This window comes from Petaurus breviceps, unplaced genomic scaffold (genome assembly GCF_028583685.1).
Source record: "Petaurus breviceps papuanus isolate PSGF00001 unplaced genomic scaffold, PetGlider_PUasm1.0 339, whole genome shotgun sequence".
NCBI lineage: Eukaryota > Metazoa > Chordata > Mammalia > Diprotodontia > Petauridae > Petaurus > Petaurus breviceps.
In genome coordinates, this window is record NW_027186112.1 from 383870 (window position 1) to 401803 (window position 17934).

General features: G+C 46.0%; 1 long non-coding RNA gene across 1 annotated transcript in view; it reads left to right on the top strand.

Moving 5' to 3' along the window:
* Positions 1-8454: 8454 nt before the first annotated feature.
* LOC138167934 (uncharacterized) overlaps positions 8455-17934 on the top strand; it is a 47440-nt gene continuing 37960 nt past the window's right edge. Inside the window, exons 1-2 of the long non-coding RNA XR_011169996.1 lie at positions 8455-8557; positions 8908-9075. This is a non-coding gene — a long non-coding RNA (uncharacterized lncRNA). The remainder of the gene's footprint in view (positions 8558-8907; positions 9076-17934) is intronic.

Here is a 17934-nt window from a genome sequence, read left to right on the forward strand (position 1 = left end):
AAGGATCTGACATGGCCCAAGTGCCTGGGCGGCCAGCAAGAGGCCGGCGAGGGGGAGGAAGAAGGGGAGGGGTTCTGTGGGCCTCCTCATCAGTCCCGAAGCTGTCGATGGGCCTGATTAAGATGCCACACTTGAGTTAGAGCCTCCCTGAGACTGATGAACCATTGATCAGCCTGTCAGAGGACGGGGGTACTGGCGCGGGCAGGAGCTGGGGCAGGAGGAGAAGGAAGTGGGGGTGGGGACCACTCAGGGCCTGTCCAGATCTTTCTTTTGACTCCCAGCCAGGAGCCCAGGCTCCTGGAAACTCCCCACCCCATCCCACCAAGTCCCACTGTCCTCCCACAAGCTTTGCAGGACTACTCAGAGAGGAGGAGATAGGGCTTCTGCCATCTAGGTCCCAGACATAGCCCTCATCTTTCAGACACGTCTCGGGGGCACCAGATGGGGCCAGGCAGGCAGCCATCCCTTCCTCTGGCCCTTCTTTTGCAGATAGCTCATCTTCCTTCCCCTCCCTCCTCCTTGTCTAGAAAGCACAGAGACTGTCAGACCTGCCCAACTTTAGAGACAGCCCAGTCCAACCTCCTTATTTTACATTTGTGGAAACTGAGACCCAGAAAGAGGAAGCACATGCTCATGGCTAGCACAATCCTCTTGACCACCACCACCCCTGCACCAGCCTAGAGTTTTGACCCCACCACATATTTTGACCTGGATGTAGAAGGGGGTGCCCATAGCTTGGGCAGAGTTCAGCCTGCCCCCTCAGCAGCCCTGGAAATGAGGTCCCCAAACAACCCTGCAGCCACAGCTTAGGCACAGGAGGTGACACAGAGAGTACAGATTTGAATAGTCTCTCAAGGAGAGGTGGGGAAATCCAGGGGGCAGCCCTTGTGAAACCAAGATCCCAGGAGGTGTCAGGGACCCAGGGAGCCAGGTCTGAGTCCTGAAGGACAAGGACGAAGACATCTGGCAATGACAGAGGGATTCTGAATATTCCCTCCCAAGGCAACTGGGGATGTAAGGGGACTCCAGCCATGCCTGCCCACAGCTAACACTTAGCCGGCACTGGCCTGGGCCAGATCTGGTTTCTTGGGCCAAGCAGAGGCTCCTGGGCTCTTCCCTGGCATCAGACCAGTGATGGCAGGAATAGAGACTCTCGGGGATGGTCATCTTTTCAATCTTCCTGGCCCCCAAAGTGGGTGCCTTTGGGTAAATTCCATCTCTTCTATGGGTCTCAGTTCCTCAGACTTTAAAATGGACTATGATTAGTGCATAGATTAAGAGTTGGGAGGGCACTTAGAATCTATCATATGGAAACCCTTTATTTTACAGCTGAAGGAATTGAGGCAGAAAGGGGGGAAGAGAGAAATAAGCGACTCATCCAAGACACCGCAGATAGTAAGTAAGAGTTGAGATTGTAACCCAGATGCTTTGACTACAAAATCCAGCACTCTTCCTGCAGAACCACAATGTCTAAGGTCATTTCCACCTCTAAATCTGTAGTTCTATGATTCAATGTTCCTCATAACCCTTCTTCTGGACCCTTGGTGGAACCTCAGGCCATCACTGGGACGTTCCAGCATCCCACTTTGGCCCTCACATCAGTTCCAAGATAGCCAGGGGTCCTTGTAAGATGAGGTATCTGGTTCCAAAGACCATCCTGAGGTTGGGGTGGGGAGATGACTTGGGACATCAACAATAGATCATGTGTTGTCTTTAGCACTCTGACCTGATGTGAGATCCTGGGGGCCCAGTTCAGAACCTGTTCAACCCTTCAATGCCCTGCTCTGGAACCCTTCCCAACAAACACAACAGACAGACCCCAGACTTGTAATCTCAGATTTTATTCCAGCTCCTTCCACCTTTCAGTGGTCAGGAAATGGGGTTCCAAGATGATAGGGAAGGAATGAGGAGAACCCATCCTTCTGTGCTGTGTCAAAGTTCAGATTTCATATGACCTTGGTTTGGGGTTCCCACAATGAGCCACCAGTAGTTAGGGACAGGAGAGCTCCTAAGTTGTGACTAGGAGAGCCCTGGGGAAGCTGATTCCCCAAGTTGTGAGATGTAGATCCTAGGGAGGTGGGCAGGCTACCAGGTACATCCAGAAGTGATTCTGGGGGACGTTAGAAGGGGCTCATGCCCTAGGATCTTGACCAACTTAACCTATCATCTGATAGGGGTGTGTGCGTAAGGAGGACCTCAAGTCTGACCCCAAAGTGCCTGTGTGGCCAACTAGATACAGACAAGGGTGCTGATAAGGAGAGTCCCACCCTGGCTTAAAGGTTTTGAATCCCATGGGGAGTTTCCTTTAGGGGAGTCCTGAATAGATTGACAGAGGCCCTTAGTCTGTACCTAGTACAGTACCAGTTACAAAGAAAGTGATGAATACATGCTTATTGGATCAATAAATCAAATAACAAACATTTATTAAGCACCTATCATGTACCAGGAACTGTATTAGTTTTTGAGTATGGAAAGACAAAAATGAAACAGCTGGATCCTGATCCTGAGCCCTTTGGCCAAAAATCACAAATTGAAGGCTTTGAATTTGAAGACTTAGTCTCCCCTTGACTCCTAAGCTGCTTCCATTTTCAGAGCCTTCTAGCCACTAAGGAAACAGACTGATCCCCTAGGAAGATTCTTGGACTGGGAGAGCTGGATTTGAGTCTTGGCTCCACCATTCATATGAGCCTGGGAAAATCCTTTAACCTTTCTATGCCTCTGTTTTCACCTCTGCCAAGTGGGAATAATGATCTCTGCCTTGCCTTCCTCATGTTTATGGTGCCCGCTCTCACAGAAAGGTCAAATGAGATGATGGATGGGAAAGTGCTCTGGAAATGACATATTTTCTAAACTGTCTTTGTGACTCTTGGCAAGACACAACCTCTGGGTGCCCCAGGAAACTCTCTAGAGCTAAACTGCAAGGGAGTTGTCCGTTTATTGCAGTGGAGGTAATTTCAGCATTGGGAGTTCCCCACACAAATAAAATCATGGCTCTGGACCCCCACCCCCCAAAAAATGATAATTAAAATGAACTGCAAAGCATACTGTGATCTGGGAAGTCCTTTGTAAACTGTTACATCTGTTGTGAAATGCTAAAGCCCCTCTAATCACATTTCTGTGGTCAAATAACTGATCCCCTCTGATTATTCTTAGCATCACCTACAGATAGACACTGTGTCGCCTATCTACCAATCTTCCCTGGGAGATTGACTACAGGAGGAGGAGGAAGAAAAGAAGGAAGAGGAGACCTAGACCTGGGGGGTTCCTCATCCCAACAGGGAGATCAAACTCATCTATATATAAAAAAACAAACAGTGCCCTATGAAAGACATCATCCTTAACAAAATGTCATCCAGTCTCCACTTGAAGACTTCTAATGAGGAAGGAGCTCCCTGTTTGCATAGCTCTCACTGAAAGCTCTTCCTAACATCCAGATGAATTGTGGTCTTGTGCAATCCCCCACCCTTGTCCTCCCCTTCTCCCCCCATGTTGCTCCTAATTCTGCTCCCTGGTGTCAAATGGAAACAGTCCTTATTCCACATGACTGCCTTTCAAAGACTCGAAGACAGCTCTCATGTTACTGGTAAGTCATCACCAGGCATTGTGAGTGCTGGACTTGGGGCCAGGAATATTTGGACTCCTCCCCTACCTCTGACTACACCCAGTCATGTGGCCACGGGAAAGTCACTCAACTCTTCTGGGACTCAGTTGCCTGACTGGTCAGTTAGGGAAAATGATATTTGGAGTACCTGTCTTGGCAAACTTAAAGTAATATAAAAGGGCTAGTCGTTAGTGTTTTCAAGTGACTGGGGTGTGTGTGTGTGTGTGTGTGTGTGTGCGTGTGTGTGTGTGTGTGTGTGTGTGTGTGATATGAACTGTGACAAAAAAGAGGACTGAATTTTTGGTGAGAAGATCTGGGAGTGAATCTCAGCCCTGCTCCATTAGATTGTAAGTTCCTTTAGGGCAGGGACTGTCTGTCGCCTCTTTCTGTAGCCCTAAGATTTAGCACAGAGCTCGGCACATAGTAGGTGCTTAATAAATATTGATTGATTGATAGTTGTGAGACCTTGGGTGAGTCATTTCTATAGGTTCAGAAAATCTTAGCATTGGAAGAAACCTTGTCTAAACTAGAGTCCCCTCCAAACAAATGGTCATCCAGCCTTTGTGCAAAGACCCCCTGAGGCCAAGTGGGAGGGAACCTATCCTCTTGCTTCCTATCTTCCCAGGTATCCCTTTCCACATCTCTTTCAATCTGTCCTAAACTTGCCTCTTTGTAGCATTTGCAGTTTCTTTCTAGTTCTGCCAGTTAGGTGTGAAGCACAGCAAATTTGCCTTCCTTCCATTTGCAAACCTTTCAGCTCCTCTCACCTGAGATCCAAGAAGCCCAGGCATGCACAGCAGCCACCACGTCTCCCTAAACTGCAGATGGGCTGAACCAGGTTGAGGGAAACCAACCAGCCCATCTGTCAGTGACTTAACGAGGCATCTACACCAAGCATGTGAAGACTTTCCCCAGCAGAATGGGCAGATGACAATAATTTGTTCCAATGGCCACAAAGGCGATTCAAGGAGCGCTCAGAGCTTGGTCAGACATCAAAGACGCTAAGATCGTCCCTCACATCTGGAGCTGTTGCCAGCAGTTCTGACCTTTGTCTTGCCATTGGACTTGGATGACTCTGGAAGAGAGAGTGAGGTTGATGGCTTTATGTCACTCTGCCTCACTTAAATCTAATTCACCCATGAATGAAGACATCGCCCTGGGACATCATTGGTCCTCTTGGAGAATGAAGGGCAAAATAACAACAATAATTCAATTCCTTGAAGATAGTCTGGTAGGTAGCCCAGCTACTCAGCTAGGTGTTACAGTAGATATAGAGCACTGGTCCTGAAGTCAGGAAGACCTGAGTTCAAATCATGTCACAGATGCTTGCTGTGTGATCTTGGGCAAGTCATTTAACCTCGATCTGCCTCAGTTTCTTTATTTTTAAGATGGAGATAATAATAGTACTTAGCCCCCGGGTAATGTTGTGATCAAATGAAATACTATTTGAAGTCCTTTGCAAGCCTTAAAAGTTCACAATATTGCTATTATTAGCTCTCATGTTGTACCTTAAGACTTTTCTTCTTCTGCCCCTTTAGCTGATGCTCATATGCCATGACTTTAGGACCCTTCACTATAACGGTTGTCTTCCTCTGGACACTCTCCAGTTTGCCATTGTCCTTCCTAAAACTTGCCATGCCAAATGAAATGCATTATTCCAGATCTGGTCTGGCCAGGGTGGCATACAGCAAGACTAGAACCTCTCTCATTCTGGGTACTATGCCACTATGCCTTTTTGTTTTTGCTTTTTGGAGGGCAATTGGGGTTAAATGACTTGCCTAAGGTCACATGGCTAGTTTTTGTGTTAAGTGTCTGAGGTTGGATTTGAACTCAGGTCCTCCTGACTCCAGGGCTGGTGCTCTATTCACTGGGCTACCTAGCTGCCCAGTACTATGCCTTTCTTAAAAAGGAATTGATTTTTATCTTGCTTCTAATATTACACTGCTAACTCACATGGAATTTGTGGTCCACTGAAAACCCTAGATCTTTTTCAGATGAACTTCTATCTAAATATATGTGTATATGCACACATATACATATGCATATATATATGTACATAGCATTTATATAGTACTTTAAGGTCTGCAAAATTCTTTAATATGTTAGCTCATTTGATTTGATCCTCACAATAACCCTTGATGGTAGGTGCTATTATTATCTTGTTTTACAGATAAGGAAACTGAGGCACAGAGAGTCTAAGTGGCTTGCTCAAGGTCATACAGCTAATAAGTGCCTGAGGCTTGGTTTGAACTCAGGTCTTCCTGTCTCCAACTCCTACCCTCTATTCCCTGTGTGGATAGTCTTAGCTGCCTATGTCTAGTCATGCTTCCCTGGCTTGTGTCTGTAAAGTAATTTTTAAAAAACCCAAATATAAGACTTTATACAGAATGACTCAAAAATTTCACTAAGACTTTTGGGGCACTTTGTATTTATTCCTATTAAATACTATCTTGTCCAGCCATTCTAGAAAGCAATGTAAAACAATCTCAAAAGCCACTAAATTTGAGTATGTCCTTTGATGCAGCAATAAGGCCTCTATGAATGTCCTCCAAGGAAATTAAAGGAGAGAAAAGGACCCATCTGGACAACAGTATTTATAGTAGCATTTTTGCTGTTGTAGGAAAGATCTGGAAACAAAGTGGGGGCCCATCCCCTGGGGAATGGCTGAACAAATTGTGACATAGAAATGTAACGGGGATACTATTCTGCCATAGGAAATGATGAAAAGGATGGACTTGGAGAAACCTGGGAAGACTTGTACAAAATGGTATGCTGAGCAATTTGTCCAGTCACTACATCATTGAAAAAAAAAGCAATGGGAAGATTTAAGGGCTCTGATTGACATGATGACAAATGACAATTCCAGCAGGTGGATGGCGAAGCATGTTGCCCCTCCCTTTGACAGACAGCTGAGGGACCATAGGTGATGAAAGGAACATGAAGGAGGAGAGAATGGAACAACAAGAAACAGGGACAAGCAGGACAGAATTGGGATGCCAGCCTGAATTTAGTACATATTTCTAAAGACAAGCTGTGTGTAATAGAGATTTGTGATTTCCTAGACACAGAAGCTTTAATAACTTTAAACTGCACCAAGACTTTTGGGACACATGGGGGTGGGGAGGTGTTCTGTTTTTCTGTTTTCAATCTACTCGATTTGGCCTAACAATCTCTTTGGATCCTGACTCTGTCAGCCAGTGTGTTAGCTACCCCTCCTAGTTTGGCATCATTTGCAAATTGATAAATTATACCTTCTATGCCTTTATCAAAGTCATTCATTTTTTTTAAACGTTAAATGACATAGGACCAAGCACTGATCCCTGGGACACTCCACTGGAGATCTCCTGCCAATGGCTACTCCTTGAGTATGACCATTCAACCAATCCTGAATCTACCTAATTATCCCATCTTCCAGCTTGATATCTGGTCCAAGATAAGATGGGAGTCTTTATCAAAGCTTTGTTAAAAGGTAGTCATCTCTGAATTTCTCTTTCCTCTTCTGTGAAAGGAGGGCTTGGATTCATTGTTGTTGTCCAATCATTCAGTCATGGCCCAATTCTACACAACTCCATGGACAAAGTCTTGGCAAAGATATTGGAATGGTTTGGTTTCCTTCTCAGCATTTCCCCATTTTACAGATGAGGAACTGAGGCAAATAGGTGTTAAGTGACTTGCCCAGGGTCACACAGATAGTAGGGGCTGAGGCTAGATTTGAACTCAGGTCTGTCCTGACTTCAGGCCTGAGGCGCTATCCACTGCACCACCTGTAATAGAAATGCAAATTTGGAAGATCGTCCCTGCCCCTAGGCTAAAATGCACCTGAAGCCTGGGGAGGGAGGCTTGTTTTTTCAGTAGATACTTCTTGATTGGCCAGTGAGTCAATAAGGTTGTTACATTCTCTGAGCCAGGAGAAGGCTATATAAGCCCTGATGTGTAGCTTTGTTTTGGGACTCACTTTGAGAAGTGTTCTGTGATTTGATCTGAATTCTGGGAAGCCGTTGTTGAGAGTCCCCCGGCTTTGAAAAACCCAGATGTGGAAACCCAGATGTTGACTGGGTATGGATGTAATGGTTGGACAGTTTGGAAATCTGTCTACTTGATCTGTTTCTCTGACTTGATAATTCTGTCTGTGTATTCTGAAGTTTGGGGTGCTGACCATTTTCCCCTGAACAAGGTAAACGATATATGTCTGACTGATTAAAGTAAGCTTGTTAACCCATTTTGAGTTGCTTTCCTTTAACAAAGCAGATCCAAGAACCTGTGGTAGCTGTAAACCCTGAGGACGCTTGGGGTGCTTGCTGCTACACCACCTAACTGCCTCTAGGAGCTGGATTCAATGATCCCTGAAGTTTCTCCCAGTTCTTAGGATTCTTATGACCCGGGGACATCACAGTCATGGTTTCAGCAGAGCTGTATGAGCCACTCTTGAGACATCCTCTCCTCTCAGCTGAAGGGGAGCAAGGCCCAGAAACCAGGGGCTCAGAACCCTCCTCTTTGGAACAGAATAGAATTCTCCTGCTTCCCTGGCATATATTCAACTGCCCTGGGGAGGTGGGGTGGCTGCCGGCGTGTGCCTGAAATGTGAGGAAGGGGCATCTGGGGAAGCCGGGGCAGGAGTTCAACCCCTTTGTTTTATGGATAAAGATACTGAGGCCCAGAGAGGAGCAGGAGCCTCGTAAGCTCATAGGTCAGGGCAGAGAGGGACTCAGGCCCAAATCTCTTGCCTCCCAATCAGGGCAATTCACTGCATTAAGGAGATGTGTGCAGGGGTGGGCATAGGGACTGGGCTGGGCAAGGAGGGAGCAGAGCTAAGCCAGGGCAGGAGGTCGGGTAGGAGGAGTGGGGTGGGGCTGGGCTGAGGGTGGGGGGAAGGGGAGCGGGGCAGCCTGGCTGGGGTGAGGTCACTTTCCAATCACGGCTCAGGCTACATTATTCATGGCTACAAGAGAACAGCAGGTAATCCAACCTCCAAGCTCTAGTTCCCCAGGCAGCTCTGACTAGGGGGCTGTGGTTTTGGGGGATGTGGGGGGAGAGGGCAGACATCCTTTTCTTGGAGGGACAGGGGGTAACCTGGAGCCAATGCTGGGGGTGGGGGGGGGGGAGCAAGGGCAGAGAGGAGCTCCTGAGGCTGGCAGGGACATTACTGAGTCTAACTCCTTTATTGGACAGAAAAGGGAAAGCATTGGTCGGAGATCACACAATGAGGCTGGGCTCCAGCAGCTGGCCCTCATGACTCCTGGCCTAGGGGTCTTTGAGGTATTTTTCTGGAGAGCCTGTTCCCACTCTGGGGTCATCCATCTTCACAGAATCTCCTAGCTGGAAGGGTCCTTGGGGGTCATCCGGTCCTACTGATGAGCAAACAGGAACACCACAGCAAGAGACTATCTACCCTCCATTTGGAGACTTTCAGGCCTGAGGGGTTCATTCCATCTCCCCAAGCAGCTCCTCCCAGATTTGGACAGCTTCCATTGTCAGTAAGTCATTCTTTAAATCCCACCTTTCTCTGCTTCCCTCCCAGGCCCCCTTCAAACCCAGTTGTTCCTACAAACAGAACAAGTCTCATCCCTTTCTCCAGGACAACCTAGTAGGGCCCTCCTCTCTGCCTACAAGAGGCAGCCTGGGGCAATGGAAAGAGAATGTGCAGTCAGGAGAGCTCTGGGTTGGACTTGCACCTCTGATCCTTCTTTACCAGCTATGTGACCTCAGGTTAGTCACTCAACACCTCTGATCCTCAAATACCTGTAAAATGAGGATGAAAGTGAGGGTGAGAAGGCAGCACAGAGTAGCAGAGGAACAGGCTTGGAGTCAGGGAGACCTGTGTTCAAATCAGGCCTGAGTCCTACTAGCTGTGTGACCCTGGGCAAGTCACTTAACCTTGTTTGCCTCAGTTTCCTCATCTGTAAAATGAGCTGCTAAAGGAAATGGCAAACCACTCCCATATCTTTGCCCAGAAAACCCCAAATAGGGTCACAAAGAGTCAGAAAAGACTGAACAACAAATCCCCCCACATAAATATATGGATAATAATAAACCTGTTGTAAAGATCAAATGAGAAAACGAACTGTAAAAATGAAAGCCTCATACCAATGTCATTTATTATTGTCTGAATCACAAGGGTCTTTGTGTCTCACAGCCTCCGGGAAGCCCTCCTTGACTCCTCAGCCCTCCTCCAAGCTCCTGTGGTCCTCACTCAACCTCAAATAAACCCTGCATTTTCTGTTTTCTGGTTGAATTTGTTCTCCAGAGCCAACCAGGGAGCCCCTCAAAGGCAAGGCCTTCCCCTGTCTACTTGCTCACCTCCTATATCAGAGCTCCAGACAAAGCCCTTGAAATTACACATCTCTGACTCTCAGTAGATTTTAATGGCAAGTATTTATTAAGAGCCTATCATGTATAAAGGCTTGTAATCAGCTCTGAGGGAATTCCAAGGTGAAAAACAGCAGAACAATCGCTACCTGCCCTCAGGGAGCTTACAGTCCATTAGACACCCCTTCTTCCAGGAAGCCTTCTTAGCTACTCTCAGCAAAAAGTGATCTTTCCCTCCTCTTGCTTCTCATAACATGCTCCCTGCCCCTTCCTTTGCCTTTAACACAATCTTCCTAGGTAGAGCAGTGGAAGACCTGAGTTCAAGTCTCACTTCAGACATTCACTGATGTTGTGATCCTGGGCAAGTCCCTTATCCTCTTCATCTGTAAAATGGGGATAATAACAGCACCTACCTCGTAGGGTCATTGTGAGGATCAAATGAAATCCCATTTGTAAAATGCTTCGCAAATCTTAAAGGGCCATATGAATACTGTTATTATTGTTATTATTACCTTTGCCCTTTCCTCTCCCTGTTACTTAAAGGCCCCCTGAGAACGAGTCCTATGACACAGGTAGCTCTCAGTGAGGGCAGTCTCTGTCCCTCCTGGGCCTCAACTGTCATAGAAGTAGATTCTGGTTCCAAAGACAACACAACACATGTACATACAAACACACAAACATACAGCGCTGCAGGGAACTACCGGGAGGGGCAGTGCCTGCTACCAGTGCAGAGTGGCATCTGCTCTTCGGGCACTAGGAGCTTATGAGACTTGCCAGGGAGGCAGAGACTATTTGTCAGAGGCAGTGCTCAAACCCACTGAGGTTCTCTCTCTATCCCCTGGGCCATGCTGCCATTAGACCCTAGGTCCAATAAAGGAAGTCATCACTGGAGCTGCCCATAATGGAATGGGCTCAGTGAGATCTCCATCACCGGAAGTCTCCAAGCAGAGGCTGGATGGCCACGGTCAGTGATGTGGCCAAGAGGACGCTTGTTCCTAAATGGTTTGGGCTAGACGTTCCTCCTGATGCTGAGATCCTGTGATTCTTGGCCCATAACTTTCCTTGTGACCTAGATGAAACGTTTTCCGTCTCTTGGTACCATTTGGACTCAGTGGTCTCTTGGGCTCTCCTGCTCTGATCTTCTTAGATTCTGATTCCTAGGGTGCTGTGGGGAGACACAGGGCATGAGGGAGGAGGCTGGGGGATGAGGAGGGAATGGCCATGGCCAAAGGAGAAGGTGAGAGCATACTTGTATAATATTTATTGCGCCCCCATGTAAGATTAGGGAGGCTCCTGGATGGAGTGGATACATAAGATTTAAGGCCTGGCCCACTCATCAGAGAGGTGGAAAAGTTCCATGCTTTCACCCCTACAAACTTCCTTCCCTGGTGAGACATTCAGTGCCTGCCCTTCCTCCTCAGTATCTGAGGCTGAGGGTTCTGGTAGCTTCCTAGGTCCCAACCCATTCTTTAATAGTTTGGGTCCCAGGGATTTGGAAATGGATGGATGGATGAAAAAGCATTTCTTAAGGGCTAGGAGGGGTTGGGATGTGCCTCTGTGGAGGGACTATTCATGTGGGTGAAGCCACAGCTCTTTTGGAGGACTAAAGAAGGATCATATAATCTCAAAGCCAAAAGAGACATCAGAAATCACATCTAGTTCAACGGGTCCATGAATGGTAACTCCACACTGCAGCACCCCTGAATGGTGGTCATTCAGTCAATCAGCATGCATTTATTAAGTATAAGACTTTTCTTGGAGATTTTCAATGATAGGAAATTCACCACCCACTTCCACTATGGGGCAGTTCAGATGCTTACTTCCTTATATTGAACTGGAATCTGCCTTCTCATTATTCTATGGGTGGGTGGGAGTGGGGAGGCGGTAAGGCGGGGTGGGGTGGGGGTGGAGGGAGGTTTAAGGCCAGACTTTTGTTTGAAAATTACAAAGATGTCCAATGATATAGTCACTTATTGTCTCCTGAGGCAGAAAATGTACCTGGGAGACAAGAGAGAAAAGTAGAGTTTGACCTGGAGAGAGAGAGACAGAGACAGAGTCAGAGTCAGAGTTGGACAGAAAGTCAGAGAAGAGGACAGAGAAGTAGAGCCTGAGAAAGAGACACAGACCCGGTGCATGCAGAGACGGAACACAAGCGTGATACAGAAGGAAAAAAATCCCCAAGACTCAGAGAGAGGGAATGAGATGCAGACAGAGATAGAATTGGAGACAGAGATGGGGAGGGGAAGCATGGAGAGAGGGAGAAAACTGGAGGAGAGACTGAAAAAGATGGAGAGGGTTAGAGGAACAGACCAGACAGTGGGGAATAGGGAGAGACTCCACAGAGAAGAGAGGGAGAGACGCCTCTCACAAGGAAATGGGAGAGTCCCTGGGGCTCAGCTGGGAGCTAGGAGAAAGGAGAGCCTGCCAGTTTGGGGAGAGGGTAGAAGGAGCCAGGACTGGGGGGGACTGGGTGAGGGGGAAGGGAACAGGAGACAGTTTGGGGCGGAGGGAGTAGATCAGGTCTGGGGGCATTTGGACAGGAGAGCGGACCAGGGACTGGGGCAAGGGGAAGAGGACTGGAAGAATTTGGAGAGGGACAGACAAGACTCAAATTTCAGGTTAGAGCTGGGAAAAGGTTCCTCCTAATGGCTCCTAATACAGCTGTTGGGAGGGGGCCCTCTGCGGATTCAAGGGCTCCGGGGATGGTACGGGCTGCCACTCTCCGGAACTTCCTCTTGCATATGCTCCAGGTCCTGTCCCTATGGACTGGACTCAATTATTTAGGATCTTCCGGAGCTGGTGAGGTCTGTCTCCCCCATCCCGGAAACCCTTTTGTGCCCTAGAGGCCAATTGTGCAGAGGGAGGAAGTTCCGAAGGAGAGGGCTTGGATCTCTCCGACCCCCAGACATCTTTCCTTCCCAGCAATCCCGCAGTCACTGCCGGAGGCATCCTCACAGGCTTTCTGGGATGGAGGAGACCTTCCTCGGAGGCCATCTGTTCAGAGCTGAACCTCAGAAGGAGCCTGACGCTGGTCAACCAGCTTCTACCTGAAGTCCCGAAGCGAGGGGTACCTCCCTAGGCTTCCCATTCACTTTCGTGCAGCTTGGAGGATCAGAACATTTTCCCTCGCACGCAGCCCAACCCTGCCTCTCTGAACCTTCCACACATTTCTACAGCTCGCCAGTGTCCTTCCTAAAATGCAGCACCCAGAATCAGACACAATATGCCCGATGTGGACTGATCAGAGCAGATTCTCTCAGGACTCTCCACTCCCTTATTCTGGACATGATGCTTCTCTTAGTGAAGCCTAATATCAGGTTAGCTGGTACCTGCCAAAGACGCCCAGGTCTCATCACACTGAGTCTCCCCATTGCCTCAAGAGGAAAGTTCGAACGATCCAACCTAGAATTCAGGGGCCTACGGGATAACAGTAACAAGATCTCGTGCCTTGCTAGCTGTGTGACCCCGGGCAAGTTGCTTAACCACTCTGCCTCAGTTTCCCCAACTGTAAAATGGGAATAACAATAGCCGTAGTGGTTGTGAGATAATACTTGTAAAGCACTTAGCATGGAACCTGGCACATAGTAGGACCTTAGTAAATGTACACTCCCTTCCCTGCCCCATAGATCAGAGAGCAAATTTCAGGTCAGTATAAGAAAAAACTTACAAACAACTACAGCAGGGGAAGGGACCCTGCGACCTCGAGGTCATATGTGACCCTCTAGGTCCTCAAGTGCAGCCCTTTGACTGAATCCAAACTAACTGCACTTGAGGACCTACAGGGTCATATGTGGCTTTGAGGCTGCAGGTTCCCCACCCCTGAACTAGAGTCATTAAAAAGGAAAGTCAGTGTGGGGGGCAGGGAAGAGAGCTATAATTCAAACCTGAAATTCTAGTCATTTGCAAGTTGTGTGAACCAGGATGTCATATGACCTTTCCATGTTTCAGTTTTTATTTTTCTAAAGTGGAAATTATACTCCCTAACACACCAGACTGTTGTGTGTTTTTTAACCTTAATGCATTATGTAAAGGTAAGTTATTATTGATAATAGAATGGAATATCTTAAGAGGTAGTCAGTTCCTCACTATCGGAGGTCCCCTAGTACAGGCTGAATAACCTCTTGCTGGGGATGTGGTTCCTGCTTGTGTTCTATGTGGACTATGTGTACTCAGGTCCCTTCTAGCTCTATGATTCCACGCAGAAAGGGAAACAGCATTCAGAGTATGAGGACTCTTCTCCTTAATGTGGGCCCATACCTAGCGTTAGCCAATAAGGGCAAAGAAGGTTGAGAAGAGGCTCTTCTTCCTCTGCCACTACCCCCCAGATGTTGCCTTGCCTCTAGAACACTCTAATTCTACCTAGTTCTCCTGGACCTGTTGTGAATATCCTCCTGATGAAGGCTTGCATCGTTTTTTAAATAAAGGACTTTCACAAGAACTGAGGGAAAGAAGGTAAGATGCAAATCAGAAGCTGAATGGACTAGGAAGTGCTAAAGTTTATAAAGCATATTCCTTATATTAGCCCCTTGAGGCAGGTTAACATCCCTCTTTATTTTTTTAAATGAATTTATTTATTTTATATACATTTATAATCTGCCCTACTCAATTGAATAACAACAAAATAAATAGATGTATACATACATAAAATCCTTATCATAAACATGTGTCTGGCAAAATAAATTCTCACATTGACTATGTCTGAGAATGTATATCTTTCTACATTTATCACTTCTTTGTCAGGAGGTGAGTCACATATCTCATCTTCAGTCTCCCAGATTTCTGGTTTATCACTGTATCAATTGAAGTTGTTTTTCTCATTCTGCTCACTTTGCTCTGCATCAGTTTATAGAAGTCTTCCTAGTTTTCTCTGAAACTTTGTTTTGTCATTTCTTATAGCACAATAATATTTCATTACATTCATATAGCACAGTTTATTTAGAAATTCCCTGATAGGATATTCCTTAGTTTCCAATTTGAGGCCACTACAAAAAAAATGCTACAAATATTTTTTAATAAATAGGTCTTTTTCCTCTTTTTAAAAATTTCTTTGGCATACAGGCCTATTAGTGGTATATCTGGGTCAAAGAATATGCAGAATTCGGTAACTTGGGGGGCATAATTCCAAATTGCTTTCCAGAATGACTGAACTAATTCACAGCTATGCTAACTAAATGCACTAGGGTTAGTATCCTTCCATACCAGGAGAGGTAACTGAGAGTCTTACTCAGGGCAACACTGCTAATATCTCTCAGAGCCAGGACTCAGGTCCACGTCCAGTCCTCTTTCCAATACACTATATTGGATTGTTATTCTTGTTGTTCATCCTTCATTCTCAAAGAGCATTGATGACATCATGAGGGTGATGGTTAGACTTAAATTGGATTTAAGTGAGGTAGGGCTGTGCAAAGCCATCAGCCTCACTCTCTCCTCCAGAGTCATTGGAGTCCAATGGCAAGACAAAAGTCAAGATGACTGACGATGACCCAGACTTCGTTGGGAAGCCTCTTGGGAAAGGCTTAGGAGATCCCACCCTAAAACAAAGCACCCTGTGTGATGCAGGGTAAGTGCCTCCTCTTCTCTGATTCTTGGTTTAGGTATGAGTTTATTTCATCTCTAATTTGGAGATGAAGGACATCTTACCAGAATCACAGAATCCTAGAGCTAAAAGGCCACCCAGTCTTAACTCCTAATTTCTAGTGTCACTGACCAGTAGGCATCCAGCCTTTGACTGAAACCTCCAGTGAAAGGAAAACCCTTTACTTCCTGGAGCAGCCAGCTACCCTTTAACAACTCTGATTGTTAGGAAGTTTGTGCTGACATCAAACCCAAATTTGACTCTGTGACTTCTGCCCATTACTTCTAATTCTGCTTTCTAGAGTCAAACAGAGTGAGTCATCCTTTACATGTGACAGCCTTCAAATACTCTAAGACAGGTTTCATGTCCCTCCCTAAGGCTTCCCTTCTTCACATCATCTCCCTCATTTTACATATGATGAGGCTGAAGATCAGAGAGAGGAAGGAGTTTCCCCAATGTTGTCACACAGTTAGAAAAGATCAGAGCTGGGAGGATGCCAGAGCCATAACAAAGGTAGGGTAACTGGAGCTTTTCCCTAGAATGCAGAAATTTACATGGCATTGATCGAATTATTCCAGGTTACCCTTTCTTCCCCATCCCAAGCAAATTCTATCTTATACAGCAAGTCTTTCCTAGTGCCTGCCTTTCCCTCCCTACTGATGCCTTCCCCTCTCAGGTTACCTTCCATCTAATCTATATAGGAGGTAGCTAGGTGATACAGTGGATAGAGTGACAGGCCTGAAGTCAGGAAAACTCATCTTCCTGAGTTCAAATCTGACCTCAGACAGATACTTACTAGTTGTGTGACCATAGGCGAGTCATTTCCCTCTGTTTCCTCATCTATAAAATGAAATGGAGAAGAAAATGGCAAACCACTCAAGTATCTTTGACAAGAAAATTCCAAATGGGGTCACAATGAGTCAGACATGACTGAAATGAGTAAATAATGCAACAAATCTATATATCTTGAATGTACAGTTATTTAGATATTATCTCCCCCATTAGACTTCAGAGCTCCTTCAGGGAAGGGACTGGGGTTTTTTTGGTTTTTTTGGCTGTATTCCCATCCATCAGCACAGTGCTTATTAGCTGACTGATTGGTGACCACACCACAGATGAGCTCCCATTCAATCTCTCAACCTGCTCAGATAGCTCTCCCTTATCCCAGTCACAAAAATTCCTACTGCTGATTCAAAATTAGCTCATTTGACTCAGAAATACATAATCACAGAATTTTAGGATTGGAAGAGTCCTTAGTGGGCTTCTATTCCAATCCATATCTGAAGATTTCCCAACACAGGGCTCCTGACAAATGGTTATCTAGCCTTTGCCTGAAGCTCTCTAGTGTGGTGTGGGACCCTCTACCTCCTGAGAAAGCACTTTCTGCTTTGGATAGCTCTTAAAGCTTAGGATTTGTTTTTCTTACATTAATCTGTTAGAGCCCTACTCAAAATCCTTTTTTTCTTTGCACTGTAAAATGTGGGGGAAGAAATAGATGATATTTAAGTTCTTGTGAGTCTAATGAAATAAGAATAGATCCTATTTCTATAGGGGATAGATTGATACTATAAGTGTAGTTGATAGAGTACAAGACCTGAGGTCAGGTTAGTTGTTCAGGCATGTCTGACTTTTTGAGAGAGACCCTGTGGACCATATCACATCAATATTGTCCATGGAGTTTTCTTGGCAAGGATACTGGAGTGGTTTGACTTCTCCAGAGGCAAACAAAGGTTAAGTGACTTGCCCAGGGTCGCACAGCTAATAAGTGTCTGAGGCTGGATTTGAATTCATGTCTTTTTACTCCAGTCCCAGTTCTCTCTGTCAAGGGGGTCATCCAATTTGAGTCACTTATTGGCTGTGACTCTAAGTTGAATAACTTCTGTCTGCCTCAGTTCCCTCATCTGAAAAATGGGGACAATAATAGCACCTAGCTCCCAGGGTTATTGAAAAGACAAAATGAGACAATATTTGTAAAGTACTTTGTGAACCTTAAAGCTGGTATTCACATTATTATGTGTAATATTTTATTTCATATTATTATACTAGCTAGCTATTGTTATTATCATTATAATAGGTTTACAAAGTGCTTTTCTTATAACCCTGTGATATAGGTGGCACAAGGAAAGTGCTTCTGGTTCACATATGCAGACCCATCCAGTAAAATGACTTCCCCAAGGTCACAAAAGTTGACAACTGGAGGAGGTGAGATTCTTTTTCATCTCTAGAGCTAGTGGTCATTTTGTTACTCTGACTTTTCTTCCAGTTAAGCTAAACCCTATCCCTTGTTCTTCTAGCAGAGACAAGCAGATTTCAAACTTCGTAATTCTCAAAGTAGAAAGGGATACTTTAGGAGGCAATACTCTTCCCTCTCCTCCTCTGGAAGTCTCTAAACAAAGGCCGGATAGTCATTCATTCATTCATTCATTCATTCATTCATTCATTCATTCATTCA